The following is a 21,338-nucleotide window of genomic DNA, read 5'->3' as shown; positions in this document are numbered from 1 at the left end:
TACAACCTACCATTAAACCTGTGTTATGAAGCAGCCTGTGACTAATCATACATTAAGAAAGTGGACACAAGAGGCCAAGGAGACTCTAAAGGCTTGTCTTCAGCGCACAAAGTCGCCCCCCCCCCGGTTGTATGCACTGTGATATACCGACCCCAAAAATACAACAAACACTTCATCTCTGTTTTGTGGACTTACTGGCTGAAATTGTCAGACTCCTGCCTAGATTCGGTGCACTCCTGAGGGCGTTATTTTTGAACGGTCTCTCTGAGCTGCTCAAGGATGAGCTGGCTGCCAGAGATGATCCCTCTGATGTTTCCTCACTGGTTACCCTAGCCATCCATCTGGACAACTGGCTACGAGAGCGACGTTGCCAAAGACATGCGACTTCCCCTACCCCTGAATTGGCACCTGGGAGACCCAGGAGATGGTCATCGTTCCCCTTACCAGCCCAATCCAGCAGTCCTGCTCCACCGGCCTCAGTCCCTCCTGAGGACGAGCCCATGCTACTCAGCAGAGCTAAACTGTCGCCTGAGGAACACCAGCATCACCTGAGGTCCGGTGACTGTTTGTACTGTGGCAGACAGGGACACCTGGTGGCCAACTGGCCATCTCGCCCAAAAGTGGAGGCTCGTCAGTAAGTTTGGGGGTCCTGACGAGCTCTTCAGCACTCAAAGTTAAATCCCCCAACGTGTCCTGTCTGCTGGTTCCTGTCTCCATTATGTGTGGACAGACTGTGCTACCCCCACAGGCACTAATTGATTCTGGAGCAGAGGATAACCTCATTGACTGGGAGGTTGCTAACCTACTGGGGTGCCAGTTGGAGAAGATGGGAAGACCCACCTGCCTTGGCTTTGGATGGTAACATATTTACACAGATCACACATCAAACCTCCGTGGTCACCCTCACCGTCTCTGGCAACCATCACAAACAGATCATTCTTAAGGTAATCATAGCACCTCGTACACCCCTGGTGTTAGGACACCCATGGCTAAAGCTCCATAATCCGCACAGTGATTAGTCCACTGGCTCCATAAAGGGGTGGAGCCCCCACTGTCACTCACTCTGCCTTCACTCAGCTCGACCACCCAGTGTAACTGATCAGCGACGGAGACCAAGGAACCTGACTTTCCTGATTTGCCTGCAGTGCCCAGTGAATACCACAACCTCAAAGAGGTTTTCAGTAAAGCTAAGGCCTTATCTCTCTTCTCATATCTCTATTCACATCTGCACCAGTTCTCATACAGCCTGACACCAGTAAACAGTTCATCATGGAAGTCAATGCTTCTGACACTGGTGTCAGGGCTGTACTGTCCCATTATGTTGGTCCTGATAACTACCTGCATCCTTGTGCTTTTCTGTCTCATCATTTGTCCCCTGTTGAGCAGAACTATAACGTTGCTATTAGCTGTCAAGCTAGCTCTAGAGGAGTGGAGGCACTGGCTGGAGGGGGCGGAGAAGCCGTTCATCATCTGGACAGATCACAAGAACCTCGCTTACCCTATCCAAACGGCAAAGAGGTTGAACACTCACCAAGCCTGGTGGGCTCTCTTTTTCGGCCGATTTGACTTCTCCCTTGCTTACCGTCCTGGGTCTAGGAATATAAAGCCAGATGCTCTCTCTTGCCAGTTTGCCTCCAGTAGTCCCCAGTCTGAGACTGAAACCATCCTCCCTCCTGAGCGAGTTATGGCAGTGCTCACCTGGGACATAGAAAAGACTGTGCGGGCTGCTCAATTGACCTAAACTGACCCAGGCACAGGTCCAGCCAACCGCCTGTTTTTACCCAGCACTGCTCGCTTCCAGATGGTACAGTGCGGCCACGTCTCCCGGTTTGCTTGCCATCCTGGCACAAGGCACGCCATTGCCATCCTGAAGAGGGATTTCTGGTGGCCTAACATGGACTCAGTTGCCAAGGAGTTTGTGGCAGCCTGCAACACATGTGCCCGCAGCAAAGCTTCAAATCAAGCTCCTGCTTGTACACTGCGGCGGTACCTGCAACTGTACCCTGGACGGCCTTGGTCTCCCATCGCTCTGGACTTCGTTACAGGTTTGCCTCCCTCTAGAGGTAAGACAGTGATACTCACTGTAGTCGACAGATTTTCTTAGGCTGCTCACTTAATTGCTCTCTCCAAACTCCCCTCTGCACTGGCCACAGCTGAACTTCTAGTCAAGCATGTTTTCAGACTTCATGGCATCCCCGTCGACATTGTCTCTGACAGGGGACCTCAATTCATCTCTCAGGTGTGGAGAGCCTTCTGTAAAGCCTTGGAGGCTACAGCCAGCCTGTCCTCAGGTTACCACCCTCAGACCAATGGACAGTCTGAGAGAGCCAACCAAGTTTTGGAGACTTCACTTCGCTGCATGGTGGAGAAAGAGACAAGACTCCTGGAACATCCTTCTACCCTGGATTGAGTATGTACATAACAGCCTCCCTAACTCATCCACTGGTAGGTCACCGTTTGAAGCTTCTCTTGGCTATCAACCACCTATGTTCTCCTCCCATGAGCAACACATCTAAGCTCCCTCAGTACGGAACTTCATGGACCACTGCAAAAGAATCTGGACAGAGACTAAGGCCACCTTCTTGGTGGACTGGGTGGGGTATGGTCCAGAGGCACGCTCCTGGGTTTCCCGTTCATTCATTCTGGATGACACATTGATCGATGATTTCTACTGGGACCACAAGTCCGACAAGTCGCAATCCATCGCTGGGCCAACAGACAGACAACACACACATTCAGACATTGACACTCACAGCCACGCCTATGGTCAATTTTGAATATCCAATTAGCCTAGTCCCATTTTGCATGTCTTGGGCTGTGGGAGGAAGCCGGAGTACCTGGAGAGAACCCACGCAGACACAGGGAGAACATTCAAACTCCACACTGAAAGACCCCATACCCAAGCCGAGGCTCACACCTGGAACCTTCTTACTGTGAGGCGACAGTGCTAACCACTGCACCACCATGCCACCCATGGAAAAAATTGTGCTGGAAAAACATATGTCTCATCTGAATGCTCATGGTATCTTGGAAGTGTTCCAGTCCAGGTACAAAGCCCTCCACAGTACTGAGACTGCAGTCCTAAGAATTTTTAATGACCTTTTTGGCTACGGACTCTGGTGACTTTCTCACTCTGGTGCTGCAGTTCAGGTACCAGGAGAGTGTGGGAGTCAATGACACTCTCCTCTGCTTACTTCTCAGGGCCTACTCATACTTGGAGGAGTCTGGCAGCCAGTTGAGGATTATGTTCTTCTCGAGTGCATTCAGCACAATCCAGCCCACCCTACCCATATAGAAGCTGGTTCGAATGGGAATTTTCTACCTCCATTGCTGACTGGCTCATGAAGTAGCTGATGGGATGACCACAGTATGTCAGGCTGGGGAGCTGTGTCTCTGACAAAACAGTAAGCTTCACTGGCGCTCCAGTCCAGGGGACTGTGACGATTCCCTTCCTGTTCACCAGGGGGTGAAAGTGGCTTAAAAGTCTTGCAAAATATCAGTTTACACTTTACAGTGAGTGACACAACACAAAATGTGGAAAATTTCAAGAACAATTACTAATTTGATTTTGCCCTCTGTTTTGTTATCTTTCTCTTTTTTTCATTCCGTGAAAGCAGAACACGTGTGGTTTTAACCAATCAAAACTAACAATGCTGGTAACGTGACCCACGTGTCCGTCTGTCAGCCAACCAGAAACGCCTCGCATGCAGAGATGCGCTCATGGGCACGACTCCGTGTCAAGGTGGTTTCACACTGAACGCGCAAGGCGCAGGCTGCCCGGGGGAAGTCCATTCATTGTGTATGTGGGCGTGCTGTGACGTCACGAGTGCAAACCAAGACCAGCAACACGGTAACACTGCGCGTGCTTGCGCCCCACCCCGCGCAGCACGCCGTGTCTGCTGCATTCAGTGTGAAACCGCCTTCAGATGTCGTTTTCTTTATGTAATATGGGATTTTGACAGCTCCCTTCTCCTCCTTTTTTTAACGGAACTCCGTTCCGGCTGTGAATATTTTACCGGAACTGCGTTCCGGCCTGTTCCAGCTCACTTTCACCCCTTCTGCTCACCCTCCACACGGCAGACTTCATCTACAACACGGAGACCTGCTTCATCCAGAAATACTCAGACAACATGGCCATTGTGGTGTGTGTGAGGGATGGTCAAGAGAGAGAGTACAGGGACCTTATGAGAGACTTCAGCGACTGGAGTGAGAAAAGTGGCCTTCTGCAAAATACCACCAAGTCCAAAGAGATGGCCATTGAGCAGGGCCAAGCCACTTCTACAGTCTATTAACATCTAAGGCAAGGACATAGAGGTGGTGAGGACCTACCTCTGGGACTGCACCTAGATGACAAGCTGAACTGCTCTTCCAACACTGATGCACGCCACAGAAAGGGACAGAGCAGGCTGTTTTTCCTGAGGAGACTTTGGTCCTTTGATGTGTGTGGGGAGATGCTTACTATGTTTTACAAGGTTGTGTTGGCCAGCATTCTCTTCTATGCAGCAGTCTGCTGGGGCAGCATCATTACGAAGAAGGACTTTGACCAACTGAACAAGCTAGTCAAGAAGGCTGGGTCAGTGGTGGAGCAGAGCCTGGACACTCTGGGGACTGTGGTGGAGAGATGGATGAGGAGCAAGTTCCTGTCTATCTTGGGAAATGCCAACCACCCCCTTCGTCACGCCTTGGCAGGGCAGACCAGCAGTAACCGCGGTGGGAGGCTCCTCTCTGTATGATCTCGTACAGAGCACCACTGGAGGTCCTTTATTCCGGCCGTCATCAGACTGCTCAATAAGGAGGACTTGACAACAACTAGGTGCTCTCATTTGCATTATGCCAGTATCTAGTTCTGAGCCAACCACTGTTTTAATTTATTGTATTTATTCATTAAAACTCCTATGCTGCTAACTTTTCTCATTCAAACATTGAGCTTCATTACCTTAATTTCTCCCATACAAATGAATAAAGTATTTTTCATTTCATCTCATTCATCATTAAAAAGCTTGTAGCCCCAAGAGCTAGCCCACTTCTTCCAACTGCAGCTAGCTACTAAGCCTCACATTGCAAACTCACTGACAAGACCACAACATTGTAGTTACAACTTAAATAACTTCACTCACACAGCTATGCAAATTAAAAAGGCACCTTGACAACAAACACCCTGATCTGAAAGAGTACCCTGTAGACATCTGTAAACAGAAACGTAATGGTGTACTGTAACAACAAACCACCATCTCCAAGCATAGCACTCTCCAAGCAGTGTCTGGAGGCATCACATGTAGTTGCTCAAAGAATTGCTAAGTATGGCAAACCCCATACAATTGCAGAAACATTGATTTTTGCAATTGTACAAGACAAGACAAGACATATAGGATCATGATAGCAGAGAGTGCAGCTGCTAAACTCAGAGCAATACTTACGTCAATTGACACTTTGTCATGCCAGATATCAGACATGTCTAGTGATATTAAACAGCAACTAATAAACCACATTGTAAATCAGTCCTTACTATGCACTGCAGCTGGATTAATCCACTCACATCGCCGGACAGGTCCAGCCTCTCACCTACATCAGCAGGACAAGTAGATTGAGGAGGACATCCTGTTTGGCCGGCCTCTACAGACATGGACAACAGGGGAGGCAATCTTTAATATCCTTGACTGGTTAATACAGAACAGTGGTTTGGGCAGGGGAAAGTGTGTTAGCCTCTGCCCAGATGGAGCGCGGCCAATGACAGGGCGTGAGAGTGGCCCAGTAGCTCACGTTCAGCAAGTTGCTTAACTTGTGCAATGGACACGCTGCACGGTCCATCAGGAGGCACTTGCCGCTAAGAAAATGCCACCTCTCTTCAAGTCATTGCTTCACCAGGCTGTGAAAATTAGTAACTGCATTTAAGCTTGTCCACTTAACTCCCGTTTGTTTGGGGTCCTCTTCCAGGAAATTGAGTTTGGGCATGAACAGCTGTTGCTGCACATTGAGGTTCGCTGGTTCTCCAGGGGTAAGGTATTACAGCGGCTGAATGAGCTGCAAGAGGAGGTAAAGTTGTTTTTTAAAGAAAACCAAACAGATGCGGCTAAACACCTTGATGATACTGTGTGGCTTGCCTCTTTCTCCTCAATATGTCAATATGTTAGACCAGCTGATATGTCTTTGCAAGACCTTAAATATAATGTTTCACTTCTCGCTGATAAGAGTGAATACCTTCACACAAAAACTTGCTCTCTGGCATGGTTGCAACATCTGACAACGGCCCATCACTGAGGAGACAGCGGCACATGGCACTCAGTTACAAACCAGGTCACATTCCATATTCCCCTCTGCCATTGTGGTGAGTGCACGCACCACAATACAATCACAATCGACCATTTCCACCTTCCCTTACAGTCATAGAGTCAAGAAAACACAACATTGCTGTTAAGGCAAAGTCGGGTTATTTATTCACTCCCAATCCCTTAATTGTTTGCTGAGATTAACTGCTGTCTCTCTCCTCCACAGTCACTGGGTCTGAACCAGAGCTGCTCAAAGGGGCGGGGTTATATAGGCAACAGGAAGTAGTCGTCTGCACTTCCTCTGCACAGGTGTGCAAATGGTGGGGCATACCATGTGGGCAGCCAAGTAATTAGGCAATTAGTTGTCTTTTGTTATGATTTTGGAGTTTATTTATATTGTACTACTGGTAGGGTTTTGTATGAGTTTGTTTTGTTTATAAGGTCTTTTGTAGATGGCCAATTATGTGTCGTTTCCCCCTTTATTACGTACTTTTGTTATCTGCCAGGTCATTATGGTTTGGTCCAGAGGGAGGGGCTTGGCACTTGAAAGCCACTGGCCACAAAGGCTCAGGTGGTTCAGTCTGGGGTAGCTACAGGCCCGAGAAGGCATATGCCCAGGTATTTTTCTTACATCTAGTTTTTTTTTTTCCAGCTTCTTTATTTTTTGGATATCCTAGTTTTTTCCCACACTTTTTGTAAAATAAAACACCTCAATCTGCTTCAGCGACTCTAGCCATTTTTTTTCTACATTGAAGAACCCACAATTCTTGTAACGCAACAGTTCTGGGAACTGTGATATGTTTCCCAGCCTTGCAGATTTCATTGCCTATGCATCTGGCACTGATTTCTCCTCTCTCCTCCAATCAGCCGCTGATCACCTTCCATCCCTGAGGAACCATTTTGGGTCCTGAGAGAAAAGGACTACCAAGTCATTCGCATGGGTTTGAGACCCATTTCTCTGCAATGACAGATAAGCTGTCAATAGGCATGCAGGAGCAGCAAATTGAGCTTAAGAGTACACTGAAGCATCTCTTTACTGCCACACCTGGTTTGTCATTCTGGGTAGCAGTGATGTCAGACTACCCTCAACTCTGCTACAAAAGCTTAGAGATTCTCCTCTCTTTCCCATCAACTTATTTGTGTGAGGCAGGCTTTTCAAGACTGACTGCACTCAAAACTAAATATCACAACCATGCGCAGATGGAGGGTGACCTCAGGCTATGCATATCAAACATTGCTCCAAAAATTGATGAACTTTGCTTGGCAAAGCAGGCTTATGTCTCACAATAAAGGTGTGTTTACACCAAACATGACACAAATTTTCGCGTCTCTTTAATCGCACAAATTTGATTGCTGGATCATATGCTTATATTCGCGTCATTCGCGCGAACTTTTTTCCCCTGCAAGGAGAATTTATTTCTGCCATTTCTATCCATCATCAACCATGGCTGACCTAACAACCATTGCTGGCTTGTATCTGTTATGGAAGTCCCAGATACAGTGGAAAACCAAACGTCTGTATCTGGATCCATGACACAATCCAGAGGCGCACACAGCTGGGTGAATTTCACTGCTTTCTCCGGGAACTGCGCCTGGACGACGACTGTTTCCAGCGGTACTTCAGGCTGACGAGGGCCGAGTTCGATGACCTGTAAGTGAGGATCGGTGCCAGAATATCACAGCTGGACATCAACCACAGCCAGGACCGTTGACGTGACTTCACTGACACCAGGGGAATCTCAACGCTGATAGGCTCTCTTGACACAACGTCACGTGAATTTGTCGCGCAGGTTGAAAATATTCAACCTGCGCGAAGAGAAGACACAAATACGCGAAATTCGCGTCGCGTTATTCGTGTCGCCTGCCAAGTATACACGCGAATTTGCGTCTAATCGCCTCTCTACATAGACTTTACATGTAAACTTGTCGCGCGAAATATTTGCGTCGCGTTCGGTGTAAACACAGCTTAACAGAACTGAAAGATTGAAAAAGATCACAAGGGGCACATATTATAATAGTAGCCTAATGATAGCAATAATAACCCTCACAGTTTTGGTTAACAACAACAATAATGAGTGTGTCGAGCAAACATCATAGAGTCTTCGCCCCGGAGTACCTCCGGGCTCAGGCCCTAATTAATAATCCTTTTATGGACAAGTTACCAATTGATTACCATTAATCATAATAATAAAAATATAATGGTGAAAATAATTATGAGTATGATAATAAGAAATCACTCAGGCACGAATACAAGCGGCCAAAATGAGTTTCCTCCGCATGGTGGCTGGGCTGTCCCTAAGAGATAGGTTGGGAAGCTTGGTCATTTGGGAGGGGTTCCTCTATGTCGAGAGGAGTCAGTTGAGGTGGTGGTTGAGGGTCTCAAACAGTGACTTATATGCTCCTCCTTGAGCAACCACCTTATCGTGGCAGAGAAGTTTTTGTGTCCCAATGAGCCTAGGAGCTAAGTTGTTGGGGGCTTTTATGCCCTTGGTAGGGTCACCCAAGACAAACAGGTCCTAGGGGAGGGACCAGACAAGGAGCAGCTCAAAATATCCAATGAAGAAATAAAACTTTGGTCCAAGTTTTCACTTACCCGCAGGCACATTGTGACCGTCTCCTGGGAACGTCTGGCAGAGTCTCCTGTCAGAAGGCGTTTCAGTTTCCATCTCCGGGAGAGTTTTGTCCATGTTCCGAGGGAGACAGCGGACATTGAGTCTGAGTGGGCCATGTTCTGTTCCTCCATTGTTGAGGCAGCCGATCAGAGCTGTGGCTGTAAGGTGGTCGGTGCCTACCGTGGTGGAAATCTCAGAACCCATTGGGGGAGGTGGTGAGGGATGCCGTCAAGCTGAAGAAGGTGTCTTATCGTCCATCCACTGTCTTAGGAGGAGAATGTGGTGCACTGACAACACCGTGCTGACCTCGACTCAAGATGCTGTGGACCAGTGGAGGGAATATTTCCAAGATCTTTGCAATCCCACTAGCACGTCTTCAAATGAGGAAGCAGTGCGTGGGGACTCTATGGTGAAATCTCCTATCTCTGAGCCTGAGGTTGCTGAGGTGGTCAAAAAGCTCCTCGGTGGCAGGGCCCCAGGGGTGGATGAGATCTGTTGAGTTCCTCAAGGCCCTGGATGCTGCAGGGCTGTGGGACTCTGCAGCATCGTGTGGACATCAGGAGAGATGCCTCTGGATTGGAAGACCAGGGTGGTAGTTCCACTTTTTAAGAAGGGGGACCAGAGGATGTGTTCCAATTATCATGGGATCACACTCCCTGCTTCCTGGTAAGAGGAAGGAGGTTCTGGAGAGGAGGATGCGTCAGATAGTCTGACCTTGGATCTACAAGGAGCAGTGTGTTTTTCGTCCTGGTCGTGGAAGTGTGGACCAGCTCTACTCTCTCAGCAGGGTCTTTGAGGGTGCATTGGAGTTTGCCCAACCAGTGTACATATGTGTTGTTGAATTAGAGAAGGCATTTGACCATGTTCGTTGGGGAATCCTGAGGGGGGTGCTCTGGGAGTATGGGGTATCTGACCGCCTGATTGGGGCAGTTCGCTCCCTGTATGACCGGTGCTAGAGCTTGGTTTGCCCTACCAGCAGTCAGCCGGGAATTGATTTCCAGTGAGGGTTGGACTTGTCACCAATTCTATTTTGTTTTGATCATGAGATCAACAGGCAGATTGGTGCAGCATCTACAGCGATATGGACCCTGCATTGGTTCACCGTGGTGAAGAGGGGGCTGAGCTGAAAGGCAAAGCTTTCAATTTAGCGGTCGATCTACGTTCCTACCCTCCCCTATTGTCATGAGCTTTGGATGATGGCCGAAAGGACAAGATCGCAGGTACAAGTGGCCAAAATGGGTGTCTGGGCTCTCTCCCTTAGAGTTAGGGTGAAAAACTCAGCCATCTGGGAGGAGGTCAGAGGAGAGCTGCAGCTCCTTCACAACGAGAGGTATCAGATGAGGTGGCTCGGGCATCTCGTCTGAATGCCTCCCAGGCGCCTCCATGGGGAGGTGTTCAGGGCATGTTCAAATAGTAGGAGGCCTCTGGGAAGACCCAGGACATGTTGGAGAGACTGTCTCTCAGCTGGCCTGGGAATGCCTCGGGATCCTCTGTGAAGAGCTGGACAAAGTAGCGGGGGATCTGGGTCTCTCTGCTTAGGCGGATGCCCCCACGACCTGACCCTGAATAAGGGGAAGAAAATGGATGGATGGATGGATGGATGGATGGATGGATGGACAGCTATGTTTGACTGCATAACTGATTTACTGTAATTGGTAAAAAGGCAGATCTGTGCAACAATAAAAAGGAAGCTATAAAATCACATGCTCTGTATTTGAGCAAACAAGCTAATGTAAACTGAAGAAAACAAAATTTGACATGATAATGACGTAACATGAATAAAATACTACTTTCTCCTCTAGATAAATTAATAAGCTACCTTGATATTCTCTGCCTCTGGGAAAATGACTCTGCCACTGACCTCTGTCTCTGTGGGTGTTGCTCACCCTGAGGTTTCTCAGATTTTTCCCTGTTAAAGGTTTTCTATGGAGTTTCTCCTCAGTCGATGTGAGGGTCTAAGGGCAGAGGATGTTGTTATGATGCCATGTGAAGCCCTTTGAGACAAACTGTAGGATGAAATTGCCTTGCCTTGCCTTGCCTGGCAGGGGTGAGAATATGTCTGAGCCTGACTGTACAGGATTGCCCCCCTCCCTTCCTTTTTGCAGCTCACATTTCTGTTTTTTTTGGAGCCTTGAATTTGCCTGTAGATATAGGACTGTGTTTTTATTATTTATTCATTCAATGCAGTGACAATATTTCTGCATTTGTTGGGAATGTATTTCCTCTCTACAATGTACAAATAAAGTGAAAATAACCCAAACTATGACCCAAAGACTGCAAAACAAATTGAACCCTGGTTTACTTAATTGTTTAACATCTAGTATGTGTGTATGCTATTTCTTCAAATATCTCAACAACTGTTAATGCAATCAGTGTCAAATTTGCCATGTACATTGTTGATACCTCAAGAGTGAAGTGAAATGCAGTGAAGTCATTTGGATAAGGACATTTTATTTTTGGCTGCCAAGTATGTTTTCTTTTATTAAGCCACATTATGACAGAATGTCCTTGTGGAAGGGTCATAATTCAGACCAAAGTCAAAACTCTGACTTTATTCTCATATTTTTCATAGAATGAAGAAATTTCTGTCCGTCCATCTGACATAAACATTAAAAACCCATAATATAACTTCCATATGAATTAATTTTTCTCTGGGGTTTAATTGTCAAATGTGTGAGAAACACAATTGATATTTGGTCATTTTTACACTTTGTTTTTGGGACATCCTTGGCTCTTTTCCTTTTAAATAACTGAAACAACTTATTTTGTCTTTTTTGGTTCACATGTAGATGGTCCAGGAGGGACCCAGTCACCCACGGTGGAGGAGCCCTTGGTGCCACCAGAGAGCTCAGAGGGGAAATAGGGATCTTAGTGACATACCTTTCTTAGAACTGCTGCGATAACTTGGGCGAAGGGATGAAGAAAGATGCTGAAGGCCACTTTTGAATGCGTGTGAATCAATTCCTGGAGGATGGAAGCCAGGAGCTAAGGACGGTTTTAGAAACCACTTAGTCTTGAACCATTGCATATTGTGTGTGTGTGTGTGTGTGTGTGTGCGTGCGTGCGTGCGTGCGTGCGTGTGTGCATGCACACAGGCATACCGCAGTATGTGGTAATGCATGCACACAGGCATAGGTGAGCCATTCACTCCATTAGGAGTGACTACAATGTGAAGCAAAGGAATCATGGCAAATTGTATATGTACACTATTTTGTTTAATTAAATCTTTAAACTATGTACAATTTTTTGTTGGTTTTTCTACAGCTGATATCGGTAAGTGCAACAACAGTATATGGTGATTTGGAGGTTTTTCGTTCAGCCTGATGAAAAGTGATAAATAATGAAAGAAGTTTTTAGAAGATTGGGAGTTGTATATTGGGTTGCACACTTCCTTTTTATTCATACTTAATTTTTTATATCCAAAAAACTGTTAAAAAATGTTTGTTGTGCTATTTCTGTGGCTATTTTGGACTATTGGCACAGTGTTAGAAAAATTGCCTTTTAAACATTTGTAGAGTCTATCATCAGTGAAGACAGCAACCGTTTCTTTATAAACTTAGGCAGTGCGCTTTGTAACATGAGGCTTCTTATAGTACACAAACATGCATTTTTACTGGGCAATGGAGAAAGCATCAAGCAGCACCACAGCCACAATTTGTCTCAAGTACTGAAGTAAAATCTGTTTGCACTTATCAACATGTAAGTGGAGTGATAAATAGAATCGAATGCAATGAGACCAACAAAAAAACACAGCAGGTTTTTTAGTTCTCTATTCTGCCATGGTGTATATATACAGTATACTATATTATAAGCTATTTTTGTCATACATGGTGCCTGTATGATTACCAGACTTTATGCACATCATACCATGCACATCATACGAACAACAAAATTAACTTCTGTGTTGTATTGTTTTGCTGGTGGCTGTCTTTGTGCATATGTTACACAAATACAAGACCTCTGATTGTTTTATGACTTTACTGATCAGAAAGTGTTTCTGGTGTGTCCAAGGTGTTATTGGCCCAGCACAATAACTTCAGTTTTGTCAGAATTTCTGGTAGGAAATTGTGGGTCATTCATGTTTTCATGTCTTTTAGATAGGCGACAAGTTTAATTAGCTGATTGGTTTTATGTGGATGCATTGATAAGTACAGCGGCATATTGTCTGCATAACAATGAATATTAATCAAGTTTTTCTTTATTATTTGATCTAAGGGAAGAAGACATAGAGTGAAGAGTACTGGTCCAAGCACAGACCCTAGTGGAACACCATAGCTGATTGCAGTGGTCATGGAGGGACCATCATTAAGAACATACACTGAGATTGACCTAGTAAATATGACTTTAACTTAGCGCAGTTCTTTTAATGTCATGTTCCAGTCTTTTCAATAGGATGTGATGGTCAGTGTTATCAAAAGCTACACTAAGATCTAACAAAGCCAGTACAGAGACGTTCCTTATTCAAAGGTCAGTAAAAGTTTGTAGAGGCTAGTAGAAGGTCATACTAATTTTAACGAATGCTGCTTCTGTGCTATGTTGAACCCTGAAACCTGTCTGGAAATCCCAATATAAGCTTTTGTGTTGAAGAAAGTCACAGAGCTACTTGCAGCTGCTTTCTCTAGAATCTTGGAGGGAAAAGGAAGAATTGATATTTGGCTCGAAATCTAAAACCTCCGGTGGTAGAGTCATTATTTTTAAGAAGGGGTTTAATTATCTGTACTTTAAAGGACTATGGAATGTACCAGCAGATTGATCGTAATTAACAAAGAGATGCTAACTAGGGGTAAAGTTTTTTGAAGCTGCTTATTTGGGAAGGGGTCTAGGACACAGGTAGATAGTTAAGAAGAAGAAATTGGCGACATTGTTCAGGAAGGTCAGTGGGATAAAAGCAGTCAAGGTGTCTGTCTGGGCCTGCAGCTGTCTCTAAGGTTTCTGAGTTTAAAGATAACATGATGTCTACTGATGGCAGGAAGGGATGAATTCCATCTGTAGGAAGTAGAATTTTACCATCACAAAAGTTCATTATGTTATTACTGCTGTGAGAAACAGGGATTCTTGGCTCAATGGAGTTGTGACTCTTGTCAGTCTGGCAACAGTGCTGACGAGAAGCCTCGGGTTGCTGTTTTTTTTCCTCCATAAATTGTGAATATTAATTGTATAAATGTTAATGTATGAATACAGCTTTTGAAGACAGAGATCTGATGTATGATAGTCCTCGTCTAACCCTCATATACTTTTGAATTATATTTCTCAGTGCTTGTGTTTTTTTTTAATGTTTTTCTGATTGACTCCTGTTTGTATTTTAATGAATAAACCGATGTGGTCAAGGGACAGAGACAGTCTCTATGGGGTTTGCTCTATGAGCTATTGGTGTGTGTGTGTGTGTGTGTGTGTCTGTGTGTGTGTGTGTGTGTGTGTGTGTGTGTGTGTATAATGTGTCAGTAAGTAGAGGACTGCAGCCTGGCAGGGGGACAGACCGTCGGCCACAGGAACATGAAGTCTGCAGCTAGAATGAACAATGCTGTGTTTATTTTTTTAATTTTTAATTTTTTTTTTTGAGAAAGCATAGAAAAGGCAAACAGGGTTTTGGAGAGGAGCATCCCGGTGAACAGCAGTTTTGTTTCTATGTTGCCACGATGGCAAAAATGTTACTTTGTCAAATGTCCTTCTTTTCATGAGAAACGATACACTGGCAAAGGAACTTTCGAGACGTGGAAAAAAAGTCTCTCCAATAAGGAAAGTCCCATTGGGCTGTAAGTCTCCACTGCTGAGGCATGTCGTGTCTCACAGGAGAAATGTCCTGATGATCCTGAATAATAGGAACAAGGATCTGTGCCTAGCTTTTATAATCAGAGTAGAGGATTTTGATTATGTGATATTTGTCTCTTCTGACAGCACCAAATGTTTCAGGTGTGGTAGGTAGGAACATCTGATCAAGGCATGTCCATGGAAAAATGCAAAGAACAAGACAGGAGAAGTCCAAAAGGAGAAACAGGTGAATGAGAAGGGGCAGGGGGAGGCAGGTGAAAAGCCACAGGAAACACAGTTGAATGGAGGTGCAGGAGGATGCAGGTGAGGAGCAACAGAATATCCAGGTGAGTGTGGAAGAGACAGGTGAGGGCTCAACCAGCAAGGGGGAGTGGGGCTCTTATTTTTTCCACATGTTTTTTTTCTGTCTTTTGAGGTGGAGGATTTGGTGCAGGGCAGACTGATGGTGGAGGAAAGAAATTTATAATCATTTTTAAAAAACATATGTACACCCCAACCACAGGACTAGAGTAACCTTTTCACCAAGTTTAAGGACTGTCTTGGGCAATAATGTCAATGGTGAGGATTTTTTTCATATTTGGGAGGTGATGTTAACTGTTCAGAGAGTAATGCTTTGATGCGACAGTGCAAACTACTGAACGACTGTGCTGCCCCAAGATCATATTGAAGATCTCAAATCTAAAAGAACAGCTCTTACAGACCTACTTAGCACTAAGGTACAGTGGGGTGCTGGTCTGCTCTCATTTTCAAACTACTGCACTCCATCAATGTCCTTTTTTTGGGACTGGAGCAGAAGAAAGGGCAGAGCTGATTCATTCATGTCCTAAAATCTGCCACAGAAGAGAATTGAAAGACAAAAGACCTGCAGGCTTGTATTCCGATACGTACAAATGTGAGTCATTGGAGGAGCCAGGCTGGGCATTTAGGATGTATCCACTCCTTGTCTGATGGGTATCCTGAGAAATGCAGGTCTTTTAACGCTCAGATAGGTGGCAGAGGTGGTGGACAGTAGCTGTAGTCTTTCAAACTACATTTTTGACAAAGGTATTAACATGATATTTCAATGTTTGGAAGGATGTTGCAAGTTGTTTTTTTTTTTAAAGAACTGTTAAAATAGGATTGGACAGCACATTGCTTTTAATTAACACAGGTCTTCCAATACATCAGTTACCTCATTTTTATCATGAACTTTTCAAAGCTTGCACTGTCTTTAAAAATAGAAACAAATAAACTGCAGTTTGTGTCCACTGGCTCCTGGAGGAGCCAGTCATCAGAGGAATCAGGGTGGACATCCAGGATAAATCCACACCAGGTCTGAGGAGTATCCTGAGAGATGTAGGTGTCCTAACCCTGAGACAGGTGGCGGAAGTGTTGGGGAGCAATCCTAAGGACAGTGAAGCCATGACTGAACAACTAGGGGTCAAATCCACTTGGTTCACACACCTGGTCCTCAAAAAATGGAGGAATAAACTTCAGGAAGAGGAACTTTTGTTGAAAGAGTCTGGCGAAGGGGCAGAGCAGCCAGACCAAGAAGACCCCTTCCCAGATATGATTCTGACTCCTCCCAACCTGGAGGGGTCCTTTGGGAAACTGTTGAGCAGGTCTTTAAAAACAGAGCTGGACCTATGCCGCAAATGGGAAAACTTGGTGGTTCTGAATAAGAAAAGGCTGGAAACACAAGAAGATTTTGTAGGTAGCCATGCTTGAGAAGTTTTTATAAAGTACCCTTCCAAGAAAAGAAATGGAGATCTCCAGTGGAGGACTTTACATTGAGCCATTGCAGTTAACTGTTGTGTTTCCATTTTAAATTCCACTGTCAAAAATGAAATGAAAAGAAAAATCGATTCGGGCAGTTTGCAGAAGGGAAGTGTCCCTTCTGCAAACTGCCCGAATCGATTTTTCTTTTCTTTTTTTAAGCGTGTAAAGGTTTTTAGTATTTTAAAAGAATTTTTTACAGATTTGTCAAAGAATGTTTGTATTTTTGGTACAAAATATTACAGACCTAATGCAAACAAATGGCAGCTTTTAAACCTTTTAATAGTTGAAGCAAAGATGGCAATTTATATGACAAGAACAAACAAACAAGAAAAGAGAACAAATTAGAAAACTTTTTTTGCATTAGTTAGAGCAAGGGGTTTTATTTATTCAAAATTTCACAAACAAACGAAGATTCTGGGTGTTTTTATCGAACTGTGTTTTTTTTGTGTGAGGTGATCTGTTTGATGATGGGGAATGAGTTGTGTTTCCCGTCTGTTTTGAACATTTAGAGGTTTTCAATGGAAAAAATGTGTTGCTTGATGATGTTCAACTGTAAACTGAAATAAACATTGAAATAAAAGTTGTTTCAAAAGTTAAAAGTCTCTCTCTCTCCATCTCTCTTTTTGCTCAAACAAACACCAGACATCATCCAAAACAAGGTGGTGGTCAGCACTGTCACCTCACACCAAGACGGTTCCGTGTTCAAGCCCCATCTCGAGCAAGGGGTCATTCTTTGTCGGATTATGTTCTCCCTGTTCCTGCGTGGGTTCTCTCTGGCACTCCAGCTTCCTCCCACAGTCCAAAGACATCAAGAGGGGACGAGGCTGATTGATACTCTAAATTGACTGTAGGTGTGGCTGTGAGTGTGAATGGTTGTCTGTCTCTATGTGTTGGTCCTGTGATGGACTGGTGACCTGTCCAGGGTGAACCCCGCCTCTTGCCCGAGGGCTGCTGGGATAGGCTCCAGCCCCCCGCGACCCCTAACAGGATAAGCGAAAGAAAATGGATGGATGGATGGAAATCCATGTTGACCATACAAAATGGCTGACTTTGGTTTTCAAGTACTCACTTTGACCTGACATTAATCATTGCTTGGTCTTTGATTGTTATAACAAGGTGTAATTTCAGTTATTGTGGCAAACATCCTAGACCCCAGACACTCAGGACTCAAACTGTAATCTCAGCAATGTATTTCTGTCATGTGTATGCAGTATATATATCTGCCTATGCCAGCCAAGTCGTGGTTCATCCTGGCCTCTCTATGGCCATCTAGCATTTTGGTTCATTAATGTGTTCATGTCTCTGATAATTGTGTGTCATGTTTGTGATGTGTAATACAATTTAGTTGGGGTTTGTTTTGTCTTTGTTTCTGAAAGATGAAAGGCAATTGAAATAGTGTAATTCAAAAAAAAAATTGTGAAATTTGAAATAACATCAGTCATTCACTCAATCAATCAGTCAATGTACAATAAGAACTCTTGAAAGTGGTCTGATATCGTCATTTTTACAAGTTTTCAAAAACCCCCAAAACTGTTGACAAAACATCATAAGGAGTTCTTTTAGAAAAAAAATTGTCAAATAATGATGTAGGCAATTATTTTATGAAGGTGATGATATGATACTAGGATGCTTCTGTTATGTAATTCTTCAGTTCCTCTGGGTGTGCAGCAGATGGAGACATTAACAAAGTTATACAGCTGAATCATTCGTCTGCACATTGGTAGGAAAATGTCTTTGTTGGGTCTGCTACAAAGCAATAAATTAAAAAAAACATTGGTAAGTACGATGATATAAGTTAATTTGCAGTTAAGATGTTAACTAAAACAATTTTAATTTTTTCGTTTTGGTTCAGTATTTACCTCAGTTAGGACATGACTTGGCCTTACCCAGTGCTCAGGATTCCTACTGGAGAAGGGATTAATGTTGAGCAAGTCCCTCTGACTCTTTTTGCTGTTTCACACTCAAAATTACTCTATGATCTTGCAAGTTGTATCCCAGCATCCATGGACCCAAGAAGTCTTCGTCTTGCTGCAGACAGAGCCATCATCTAATAAAATATGCTTGGTAGTTTAGGCTTTTCTCCAAAGATTATATAACAGCATGTAGAAGATTCATGTACCAATCCTGCTCGTTTATTCAAGTTAAACAGCTTGGGGGGGGGGGGGGGGGTCAGGAGGGAGGGAGCTAAGGGGGTGGAGAGGGAGGTAGAGGTGGATTGTTTGGTACCTGGGACTTGCTAGCCTGGGACCCTGCCGCTCCCCCGGGGGGTCGCACCCACATTTGGGAGGGGTTTGCTAATCTCGGCCCGTCCTCGGGCGGGCTGGGCCCTGGCGCAATGTCCTGGACTGCCGCCACTCCCGGACAATGGGAGGCTTTCCAGAAGTCACTCTCCATGGCCTTGCCGAACTCCTCCCATGTCTGAGTTGACGACTGATCATGTCTCTCCATGTCCCACTGTGGTCATCAACATGAGTTTTGAAGTCCCCCAGCAGAACAAGAGAATCCCCAGAGGGGGCATTATCCAGTACTCCCTCTTGGGAATCCACTCGTCCCCCACTCGAAGGCGGAGGGAGACTACCCTCTCGTCCAGCGGACACCAAGGTGCAGGCGCTGACCCAAGGGGTGACAAATGTTGTTACGACTGCCCATCGCCCCTCACAGAGTGGAAGCTTGGCATCACGCACACCAACAGTGGGTTACCACAACTCTTGTTTCATAAGCTCTCTGTCATACAGAACAGCTTGGCATTACTCTCTTCCAATAAGATGATACAAGTCTGACCCTGTTGTCATTGACACCCAGTCACTTGGTGCCCACATTACACAGTTATTAACCCCACTGTCTCACATAAACCCCTAGCCCATATCAGGTTGTAGCTCATTAATATTATGTTTGCGCAATCATAGGCAAAATGACTCAGACTGTTCCACTGGAGATGTTGCCTTTTTTTTTTTCTTATTGTTTAATTTATAAGCGTCTACCCTGTGTTCCTATTCATTACATTTGAAATGATTAATCATGAAAAATATTACTGGAATCAGTCTGACACTGATAGGTTCAGAGTTTTATTCTAAAGCACTTTTCTCTCTGCCCAAAAAACTGGTAGTATCGGCCCTTGTCAGCAATGGGAACAGGTTTACTCTGTATTCACTTCCCGGTCAAATTAATCTGCAGAAGACATATTTGTTTATTGGGCCAAACTCTGATAGGCATAGATGGGAGCACAAATTGTGTATGAATGCACCAATTTAGACCCATTTACCATAGCATATATGACATTAACACTGAGGCAATGAAAGCTTGTTGCCACCATCACTGACTTGTGCAACTTTTTGTCTTCCCAGCCACAAGTTCAGTGATCAAAGGGATCAAGGGATATAAAATGGTAGAAATATCATTACTGCTCTCCATGCTGCTTTCCACAGCAGCTATAAAAGAGTGTATGCGAGCCCAAGGTTCAAATCTTCTTATCTGTGATAGCATTGGGATGTTGAACATGACGCACTATAAAGAAACGACACAGAAAAAACAAAGTTAAACAGGAAGTATACTCCTTGTCTACTAAAGCAGTTTTACCCAGATTTAGGAGCAGAGATAAAGGGATATAGATGTCTGAAAGAATCCCAATCTGACTGTCCTATTTGTATCTAACTATCATATAGCTAGCTAGACAAGTCAAGTCAAGTCAGTTTTATTTGTCTTATGCCAAATCACAACTAAAGTTATCTCATGACACTTTACAGGTAGAGCAGGTTCAGTACTACACCCATTCAATGAATTTACACCGAACAATTCTCCATCAGCAAGCACATCCTGCAACAGCAGCAACGAAAACCTTCCTTTTAACAGGCAGGAATGTTGAGCAGATCCAGGCTCAATGGGGACGGCCTTCTGCTTTGACCATTTGGGGGGAAAGAGAGCAGGAGAGCAGGGCAGAGACAAAGACAGATAATGAAGAAAGGCAGAGATACAGAAAGAAAGAGAGAGGCAGAGATAAAGAGGGAGAGAAAGGGGAAGAGAATGATGGAAAGATGGGGACGTGAGCAGGTGGAGCTAAGGGAGGCAGCTTGAGCCTCTTCGGATCTGTAGCCTCCTCCAGCAGCAGCATTAGTCCGGGATCTGGGAAGTAAGCACAAAGGTTTTAGAGAAGATGAGTTAGTAACACATAATTATCAAAAGACAGAAAGGAGGAGAGAGAAGCCCAGTGCACCATGGGAGATCCCCCAACAATCTAAGCCTATAGCAGCATATTTGAGGGCTAGCCTTATCAAGCCCTAACTATAAGCTTTTTTTTTTTTAAAAAAAGGAGGGTCTTAATCTGCTCTTAAACGTAGAGACGGTGTCTGCATCCCGGACTGAAAACAGGAGGTGGTTCCACAGGAGGGGAGCCTGATAGCTGAAGGCTCTGGCTCCCATTCTACTTTTAGAAACTCTAGGAACCACAAGTAACCCTGCATCCTGCAGGAGCTAATGAGGGGGCCTCAACTGGGAGTTCTTTGAGGTTGATGGTGCACCATAAAGCTGCTTCATGCTTTATTTTACTGCAAAACGAACTCACAATGGCGGTAGAGCCTTCAGTTACTAGGCTCCTCTACTGTGGAACCAGCATCTCTCCATGGGTCAGGGAGGCAGACACTTTAACTACTTTTAAGTCCAGGCTTAAGACTTTCCTCTATGACAGAGCCTTCAGTTAGGACTGGTTCAGGTAGCTCTGAACCATTGATAGCTATGCTGCTACAGGCTTAGACTGCTGGGGGGCACATCAGGTTACATGGAGCCCTTCCCTCCTCTCCTCTCCTCTCCCCCTCTCTCCTCCTCTCCTCTCTCCTCCTCTCCTCTCCTCTCCTCTCCTCCCCGCATATTTTGGAACTGTCATTACCATTACTTGTTGCACTTTGTAGTTTAGCTTTGGTGTCTCGCAGTCTCTCTGTGT

The 21,338-nt window shown here is 44.8% G+C and overlaps 1 long non-coding RNA gene across 1 annotated transcript in view; it reads left to right on the top strand.

Annotated features, from left to right (window-relative positions):
• Window positions 1–16,456, top strand: part of LOC147241045 (uncharacterized) — a 40,374-nt gene extending 23,918 nt beyond the window's left edge. The window contains exon 4 of the long non-coding RNA XR_015111382.1: window positions 11,668–16,456. This is a non-coding gene — a long non-coding RNA (uncharacterized LOC147241045). The remainder of the gene's footprint in view (window positions 1–11,667) is intronic.
• Window positions 16,457–21,338: the final 4,882 nt, after the last annotated feature.

Source organism: Aulostomus chinensis, chromosome 22, assembly GCF_037954235.1.
Source record: "Aulostomus chinensis isolate RoL2024-O1b breed Wild chromosome 22, RoL_Achi_v1.0, whole genome shotgun sequence".
Lineage (NCBI taxonomy): Eukaryota > Metazoa > Chordata > Actinopteri > Syngnathiformes > Aulostomidae > Aulostomus > Aulostomus chinensis.
This window is presented reverse-complemented; position numbering and strand designations above follow the sequence as displayed.